Raw genomic sequence first — 10,346 nt, 5'->3', positions numbered from 1 at the left:
AAATGCTGGACGCAGCCATGATTTCTAGAGACATCCAGAAACAATCCAAAAAATTGTTTTTTCCTCCTTTGATTTCTCTTTTACGTCTTGACATGAATCTGAAACGTTTAATCCTGAAAACTGTATGAGTTATGGGTGGGGCAGATAGTGCAATGATTATGTTAATTATTCTCATGCTTGAGGCTTTTAACCGTGGTTCTTCTGTTTACCTTTCCACATATTATTGAGTTTAAACTGTTTAAACAACCTTAAAATCATACTAGAAACGACTTCCAATTATAATGGAGTTATCAATTATAATAAACTTCTAATCTGCTACAAGTTTTGTTTGACAAGTAAGTGAATTTCAGCTGTCAAAATCTTCACATGAAAAAGCATCTACTCAAATGGAATTCCTGGAAATCCATTTGGATCCTGTTCTCTGACATCGCCCCCGGAAACCAATGAGGTGACCTGGCACGACCTGAAGAAACAGATTCACAGACTCCAAAGATCACTCTCTACAGAAAAGCAAAATTCTGGTGGCCAACATTCCCCATCGAGACAGACGTGCAGCGTTTCATCCTCCGGCATTTTCTTCTGTGGTCAGCTACTTTGGACTGACACCTCCATCGGACTTACTGGTACACACTGCTGTGTTTCTCAAAGACTAACTTCAGCCAATTGCCTTGAAACTTTATAGACCATGTCCCCTCGCCTGCAGGCTCTGTCCCAGAGGCAGAAAGCTCCCCCTCCTTATTAGGTTATGCCCACAGAGGCATGAAGTGCCCCAAGAGGCAAGAGATGCCCACAGAGGCAGGAAATGCCCTTTGAGGCAAGAGATACCCCCAGAGGCATGAAGCATTCCCAGAGGCAAGAAATGCCCTTTGAGGCAAGAGATGCCCCCAGAGGCATGAAGCATTCCCAGAGGCAAGAAATGCCCTTTCGCCTGCTAGGCCTTGCCCTTTGAGGCAAGAAAAGCTCCACTTGGCATCACACTGGTTATTGCTGCTCACCTATTTTGTTTTCCATGTCTTATGCCAGTTCTTTTGAAAACGCCTGTACGATATACGTTTCTGTTCACCCCACAATGGCCATTAGTTAAAAAGAAAGGGGGAATTGTTGGTATGCATGAGACCCCTTCTGTTTCATTTGGTTTAAATCCCCCCTGCTTAACACTATTCTATTTATATAACCGCTGTTAACAAGCACCTCCCTCCAGGGCATTGGTTCAATCCCCACTGTTTCATGATATGTTTTTGCTCCACCCCCCCTCCTTGTCACACCCTGATCCCCTCTTTGTCACACTCTGATTTTCACCAGTCACTTTTCTCTCCACCCTCTCTACGTCGTCACATCTTGTTTCCACCCTACTTGGGAAGTATATATAAAGACAGCATTGTGAGTTTTAGAGTACTGTACTGTACTTTGAGTTTAACTTAGCTCGTCTTAGATTGTGCTGCGTCCTGCATGAATAAAGAGATACTGCCTACAGCTCAACTATGAGTCCCTGGTCGTCTGTTACCTGCCCGTGAAGCCAGCCCGGCGAAAACAACCTAACCCGTCAAAAACAACAGCGCCCCATGAGGAGCTGGCCAGTCTTGCAATGATGTGATTCCTCGCGCCCACCTTTGCTGCAGTTTTTATGAGATGTTCGTGAAATGACAGGGTGCGATCGAGAGTAACGCCAAGATAGACTGGCTGGGCTTCATGCCGGATTCTCGTATCGCCAAGCTGCACATTAAGCTCACGCGAGGCCGAGGCATGGTGTAGGTGGAAAACAGATGATACCGTTTTTGCAGTGCTAGGGATTAGTCGCCATTTTTTACAGTAATCAGATATCAGAGACATGTCTTTCATGAGTGTTTCCTTGAGGATGTCGAACTTGGATGCCTGAGTTGCACAGCAGATGTCATCGGCATAGATGAACTTCCTTGAAGAAGTTTCTGGGAGGTCATTGATGTAAATATTAAATAGCGTGGGAGCCAGAACAGAGCCCTGGGGGAGGCCACTTGAGACAAGTCTCCATCTGCTAGACTTGTCACCCAGATGTACCCGGAATCTTCTGTTTTGGAGAAGAAACGATATAGTGTTGGCCACCCATGGAGGCAGGCATCTTGAGATCTTGACTAGGAGACCACGGTGCCAGACCATGTCATAGGCTGCTGTGAGATCAACAAAGACAGCACCCATATTTAAATTTTTCTGGTCCCCTACGCCTACACTGAACTTCTCTGTTCCAGTCTCTTGGAAACAGAGCTGGCAGTCAGCTGAGGTAAAGAACAAACACCTCATCACAGACCCCTGCAAGCGTCAACCCGGCTTTGACCTAGCACGTTATGATTGGGCTCTCCTCAATCGCTATCAAACAGGCCATGGCCAGTGCGCCGCTATGTTCCATTGCTGGGGAGCCAGAGACAACCCGAACTGCCCCTGTGGCTACAGACAGACTATGACCCACATAGTCAACGACTGCCACCTCTTCAGATTCAAAGGAGGTCTCGAAACTTTACATCAGGCTCAACCTGATGCTGTTGACTGGCTACGGAAGAAGGGCAAACGCTAGAAGAAGAAGAATGAGCTTAGGAGCCTATGCGACCTCTGCATCCCTAGATCTGAACTCACTTTCTGTGGTCATGAGTAGGAACATTCCATGCTGCCCAATATTGACCCATCTTCCAGGTGTATCATAGAGTTTGTTGTCCATCCTCCAACATTCTCTACCCTTCTTGATCCAAGTTGAGGGCAAGGTCCTATGGGGACCCACAAAGGGGTCTATTATGTTGTTCTTGATAGAAATGACCAGTAACAATGGAGAGAGAAATGACCAGTAACAATTTATTTGAGGATTTATTTGAGGTCTAGGCCCATCACATCTGTTTGGGAATCTCAGAACTTCCCAAATAGGGCCCCAGCTGATAGGGTGGCCTGATAGTGACTAAAGAGTCATTGTTAAAATACACCAGTCTCTTGCCCTTATTCAACTTTTGCAATCCTTGCTTTGATAAGGTTAGCTTTGGAGTGAGTGAGAGAACTGTGATAGGAAGTAGGTGAGGATTTTGTTTCTATTAGCATGCCGATTGTAGGTAGTGAAATTATACAGTATTTGTCCTTTTGTGACATTTATTTCACTTGGTATAATGTCTTCAAGGCTCATCCAAGTTCCAGCTTATGACAGAATTTTATTCCTCCTGAAGGCCTTTATTAATCTGATATAAATGTATCATGCAGTCAATGTTTTGTTGATTTATTCATTTTTCAGTGGACACATGGTTGCTCTGCTTTTTTGTCTATTGTAACTGATATGGATATTGGCTATTAACAGCTATAGATATCCTTTCTCTTTTATAATTTGTTGTTAAAATTTTCGGAGGCTCTTGCTGGCCGGGCTAGCTTCACAGGCGGGTAACAGAGACGCAGAGACAACGGCTGGGCAGGGAAGCTGTATTTCTTTATTCAGGAACAACGATTCATAAACTAAGACAAACTAATCACCAAACAGAACTCTGCTGTCTCTTTGCGGCGGTGCAAGCACTCTCTCTTACTCTGCAACTCTCCAACTCTGGAACTCAGGCACCCTCTGAACTCTGGAACTCTCGTGGGGTTCCTTCGGGGCGGGGCCAAGCAGGCCTGCGAAACTAACTGGACTGATCCAATTCTCTTGGCGGGGGAGAACTACCCAATGTAAAGCATACAACAATAATTCTTCTATAGTTTTATTTTTTTTTTACTCTCCTACATGAGTGGTTCCTGAGCATTTTAAAATAATTTTGAATAAAATTAATTTCATGTTAAAATGAAATTGATTCACTTCAAAATGAAATTAATAAGTCATATATGCCTATCACAAATTTTCAGGAAAATCCATACAATAAAATAATTCATATGTCACTGTGAATCAATACCTGGGAATGATCACACAGGGGAGATAATGAAATGACTAGGTGTTTGCCCATTAAATATAGCAAGCACAGCCACTGATATAAACTGCCTCAGGAGCATAGTATTGGTGATTCAAGTACCATAAATAGTGTTGGTGGCAGGATTTCCTAATAAGGATAAGCAACACTTAATAGGGCTTGGGAAAAAAATCCTACTTCAATGTTCACATCAATATCTTTGAAAGGCAATGCATATCTCTTGAGGGAAAATACTGTTTTGACACAAAACAGAATTAAGTTCTTAGTTCAGGTCGTTTTAAACAGAATATTCCCCCTTGTGAATATCATATAAAACACTAAAATTTGTGAAGGACATGAGATTATCTGTTATGGTCCAGTTCATTGAAGAACATCTAGCATCATTAGTCCATGCCCTCTAAAAGCCACTAACAGCCCCCTCAATCATGACAACAGTCAAAAAATGCCCCAGACATTTTCAAAATACCAGAAGTCCCGCATAAAGTACTGCTCATATTAAGAACTGCTCTCCTACAATAAGTACTGCCACTCTGCCTCTATCAGTTAAGTCTTACTTTGATAATACTGTGACACTCTATCCCATGAGGAAGAAAATTACCTTGCAGAGTTATCAGTCCAGTTGAGTAATTAGTATGCTCTGAAACCCACTACCCAGTTTGTACCCAAACCATATTTCCCATAGGTTTCTCTCAGACAATGGATGAACCCAATAGGGAGACTAAAGCAAACCCGTCTTTGAAAGGCTTCATACTCTATTAATATCTGACTTAGACTTGAAGATCCCAGCAGCCTTGCTGAACCTTCCTTAAACTGCTCGACAATCTAGACAGTTTCTTCAAATACTTCCTTCTCTTTCCTTGGGTTCAAACTTACACTGATTTCATTTCCCTTACTATTTTCTCTCACATAGGCATATGTTCTTTATAAATTATCTCATCTTGGTGTCTACTTCTTAGAGAATTTGAATAACACAGCTAAGAGAACCACAGAATGTTCACAGCACACAATAATGAGTATTTATTCATCTTGGCTAGAACTATACCTACATCTGGTGTTTGCTGGCTAGTAGTTGATCTAGGATGACTTCTGATATGATGTCTTATTCTTTAGGTAGGTTTTCATGGCAGCGGCTTGGGCACAAGAAATAAAGCCAATTTATAAACTTCTTTCAAACTTGTACTTGCTTTGGGTCAGCCATCTCCATTAGAGAATGAAAATCATCTAGCAAAATAATTCTTGGACAGTGCACTGCTTTGCTATGTATGCATCCCAAATTTGAACCTGGTCCCCAATACAGTGAAGAAAGCTTCAATACAGTGCTCTCTTTCACTCCTTCTGCTCTCTTTCACTCTTTGTACCTCTCTCTCTATCTGAAATGTTATCTTGGATTGATGAAAATGTTATCTTGGAGGAAAGAAAGAGAGAAAGAAAGAAAGAAAAGAAATCACTGGCTGAGTCCAGATGTAATGTTGGAGGGCCCCAAAATGTAATATGGCAGGGTATAACAAGAGGTGAAGAATGAGAGAATTTTATTAATCTACCACAATATCCATATATTTTTTGTAATAGCACAACACTATTCTTTTTAAATTTTTTAATTGGAACATTTCAAATGTTCCTATAATTGCACCACTTATTGGTAGATAAGCAGTCTGAAATGCTAATGGTTTGCTAAAAGACTCTGAACTGTCTACATAAAACTATGCAACCTGGAAAAGACTTCCATTGCATTCATCACCAAGTTAAGGCCACTTCCTCCTCCAGTGTGACCCAATGCTACAACTGCCCATGACAAAAATTAGATCAGTAATAAGTATCAATCTATATTTCATCTGTACATTGAAATGATTTTATTGATCTTCCAAACCTTTTGCACACAGAAGTACAAAAGTTAGGATATCACTTTAAAAATAAATCTGAATGAATTCAAAATTACTATGATAATATCATTTACTTGTGGATGAACATTCTTCCTCAAGTAAGTGGGGAAAAAATCTGTTGTGCTATGTTAAAGGTCAGTAGTCAGGAATTACTTCTAAGCCTAAGTCCACCTACAGCTGCAGGCACTGTGTATAAGCACCATTTCTCAAGCGTGCCCTAGTGGAAAATGAGCAGAAAATCATAGTTTCAGCCCACAGTGAACTAATGCTGCTCCAGGCTTCTATAACCCATACCTTTCTACTAAGGTTTTACAAATACTATGTGCAATAAAAATCCAGCATGAATTTTTTTTTTTTTTTCCTTTCAGGGTGATTGCTGGGCCTCAGTGCTTGCACTATGAATCCACTACTCCTGGTGGCCTTTTTTTTTTTTTTTTTCAAATTTTATTCAATAGACAGAGAAAAATTGAGAGAGAAGGGGGAGACAGAGAAGGAGAGAAGAAGATAGATATGTGCAGACCTGCTTCAATACTCGTAAAGTGTCCCTGCTGTGGGTGGGGATCAGGAGCTCTATTCCAGGTCCTTGCACATGCTAACATGTGCATTTAATAGGGTGTGCCATCGCTCAGCCCCTGATAAGACTTTTCCTGATCATTTATTCCATTTTGAAAAAAATCAATGCTTATTTTTGAAAAAAGTTAACTTACAGAAAAAACTGAAAACAAATCAGAGGACAATTATATACTCCCCAGCTAGTTTATTAATCTAACATCATGCCTACTTGGCCAAAATATCCTAGAGTGGTGTGCAGATGCCATGACATACCATCCCTGAAGTACTATTACCAAGAACAAAGCATTGTCCTGTTATCCAGAACATTGTTGTCACATTCAAGAAACAACACTTATTCTATGTGAAATTTCCCTTTTGATCTCAAAATTATGCTTTCCTTTTTTTCTTTCAATGCAGAGATTAATGTATTTGATTGTTATGTATCTCACATCAACTGGTAAAATACAATACACAGATACTTAGGCAATACCCTAGAGCTGCAAAAACAAACATTTTCGGAGTCTGAATCCTTAGAATTTGTCCTTTTCAGGACCTTTCTATATGATTCTGATGGGAGTCCATTTGCAGAGCCCTGTGTTCTTCTAGTAAGGTTGGTTGTCTTTTTAAGAGTTCACAACTGTTTGCCTACCAGACTGGTGAATTTTTCTTTTAGGCATAACGAAATCTTGGGAGAACCAGAACTCATTATAATTCATAGTCATTTCTTTTCCAAGCCTTCTCAGTTTCCCTCTTGTCTAATACCACTTGTTTTTTACCTCAACAGTAAGGATTTAATGGCATGTTTTGAAAAACTTATGTTGAAGTTTTCTTTAATTCTAAACTGTTAATTCAATGCCCTTGTAAATACTTTTGACTGAATAATCTGGGTGTTAGGGAAGAAGTAGGGGTATGAGGAGAAGGACTGTCACTTCTTTGGCTCTGCTCCTGGCTCAGGAATAAGCATGTTAATCAGTTCTCCAGTAATTCCTATCCTCCCACCTTTATCCAGAATATTTATCCCCCACCTTTGTATTTCACTTTGTGAACCATTTAGATTGATTTACTCTTAGTGAGCAACTCAGTAAGCATCTGGTTGCATTGTTGAATTAAAGCTCTACCTGTATAAATTTACCCACAAAACAGACACAAAATCACTTATATTCCCATCCTTTTTACCTATTACTGCCAACATGTCTACTTTCCCAGTCTTCTCTAAGAAAATGTTAGTCAGCATAGTTTTAGCTACTCTCTAAAACCTTAGAAACAGAAATGTTATTTCTGCTTTATCCTACTTTTTACTCCCCTTCTGACCAAATTCCCTTTTAGTATTGACTCAAATTGTTTATCTGAGTCTGAGCCTGACCTTTCAGTTCTAGGGGCACTTTTACCAACCCCTTTTCTCTTTAGTTTCTTTCTGGTGTATAGAAATGATATTGAAGAGTACCTCGAGGATGAATTAAATTATCCAGATTGCAATATTACCACTACTTTGATATCAGTATGACACTGCATTCAGTTCTCCACCATGGAAGAAAAGGAATTTATTTTTTATTTTTATTTATCTCTTACTGTTTGTTAATTAATCTGATCTATTTGAAAAGCAAACATTCTCTTTTTTTTAAGTTGCACTGCATTTTCTACAAAACTCTGTTTTATTGACATGGAAGCATTAAACCAAAGTTTGACCTTTCTAATCTAATAGGTACTAGTCAAACTATCTGGTATCTCTGAGTATAAGAAGTAGTTTAGAATCCAAATTTACCTGTGATAAAAGATACAGTTTTTCTTTTTCAGTCCACTCAAGTCACCCTAGCAATGGATCCAGTCATCACGAAGCAGAGGAAAATTCTGGTGTATCTTATTTGAATGTTTGATTTACAAACTGAAAGCACAAGAAAATGGTCTTTATTTTATACCAGTGCATTTTAGTGGTTATTCAACAATATATAGGTAGAGGGAATGCTGAAGAGAGGAATTTATTGCTCAGTTATTGTCACCCTAATATAGCATAACAATAACATTTAGTTTTTTCCCTGATAGGTTGGTTCTTTACCTGAAGTGTTCTTCTTTAGGTCCTGTAGCTAGCTGTTGTCATGTGACTAAATTCTGGGTAATGAAATATAATGGAAAAATTGTGTGCAACTTTTAGGAAGTGCACTGCTCCTTTTTCCCCCTGCTGGTTGGAAGCTGAACCCAATCTTAAATGAATATTCTTTATTAAGAAGATTGGCCTGGGGTAAAACAAGATACTGGCTGATTGTAATAAAGAAGCATTGTATATAGGGAGACTAATTGGGAGAACATTTGGATTGTCAAGATTTGAAATGAGCAGGTAAGAATTAAGTCAGTCTGGTAGCCGTTGAAGTGGATGGGAAGGGTGAATGTGGTAAGTATTGCAGAAAGAGTGTCCTTGGGGCTGAACAGTTGATCAAATAAGATAATGTATGCAAGTATGCCTAATGCAATATGCCCTGGTCCTGTGACATAAGTGAATGAGTGAATGAATGAATTAGAAAAGCCTTATCATATGCTGAATCATAAAGGGCTCTGACAGAGTCCAAGGTGACTCAAAATCCAGCTTCAGGATCCTACCATTGCAGCATTTCAGAGCACTGTGAGGCATGTAGCTTGGGACCTGTGGGTTGGGGCTGCTGGCACAAGCCCTGTGTCACCTGACAAGCTTCTGCAATATATGGACTGAAAACACAAACTCTTCTAGAAGAAACAAAGCTCTCTTAAAACCACTTCCAGTTTCTACTACACAACCTCAGCTGAAATACATAAGCCACTAGACTTCAACTTCTTCCATTCCCTGGTCACTAGGCTTTTAATGAAAAACAGTGCAGACAATTGTCTAGAGACCTTTTTTTATAAATGGCTACTTAATATCCACATTCATTTTCTGTGTGACTCAACTTTTATTTAATATTTGCTCTAGTGGCTCACATATATGGTAAATTTCTGCAGAGTGATCTTACTCTGTCACTCAGAGTAGATTTTTATATTTTCTCATGCTGTTTTTGAAAGGAATTACTTTAAGATTTCTATGTAAGGGTAGTCTCCTTACATGAGGCTAACCTGATTTGTGGAGGAAGGCAGTTTAGTATAGCTCATTTAGTGAAAGGGAGTTGTCTTAAAACGTACTGTGATATCAATATGTGCAGCAAGCAAGTAGAAAGACCTAAAAAACTCTCTCTCTCTCTCTCTCTCTCTCTCTCTCTCTCTTTATGTCTCTATAAAAAAAAGGGGGGGGTGGAATGATGTGTGGTGGAGCAGTGCTGAAGATTTCTCTCTCATTCTTTATTTCCTTTTTCTGTCTCTATAAAAAAGAAAGACCTAAAAAAGAAAACAAAGTACCGAATCAAATAATTTCTACTTAGACCTAGATACCCTCTTCACCTACTTCCTATTTCACTTCCCTCAGTCACTCCAAAGATGACCTTGTCAGACAAAGTAAGAATTACAAAAGCTGAATAAGGGCAAGAGACTAGCATACTTACTTTAATGATGACTCTGGTCACTACCAGACCACCCCATCACCTGGGGCCCTAGTCAGGGAGTCCTGGGATTCCCATATACACATGATAGGCCTAGACCTCTAACAGATCCCTCTCTCCACTGTCACTGGTCACCTTCATCAGGAACAACATAATGGGCCCCTTTGTGGGTCCCTGTAGGACCTTGCCCTCAATGTGGATCAACAATGGTAGGGAATGTTCCATTCTCCAAAGGGAGGTTGGACAACATACTCTACCACTCAAGAAAGATGGGTCCTGAAACTAGTGCAGCCTGGAATGTTCCTAGTCGTGACCACAGAATGTGATCTCAGACCTACAGGGGTGCAAAGATTACATAAGCTATTGTGCTGAATGTGGACCCCAATCAAATCGATGGGGTTTACAGTTAACAATATTTATATAATTTTCCCATATTTGGGAGCTGCTTTCTCCCCTGATCCAGCTTTCTAGTCCTATTTCCAACTCTGACATCATCTCCCCAGACAATACTTTGGGTC

The sequence above is a fragment of the Erinaceus europaeus genome, chromosome 3, assembly GCF_950295315.1.
Source record: "Erinaceus europaeus chromosome 3, mEriEur2.1, whole genome shotgun sequence".
Taxonomy (NCBI): domain Eukaryota; kingdom Metazoa; phylum Chordata; class Mammalia; order Eulipotyphla; family Erinaceidae; genus Erinaceus; species Erinaceus europaeus.
Note: the sequence above shows the minus strand (reverse complement) of the source record.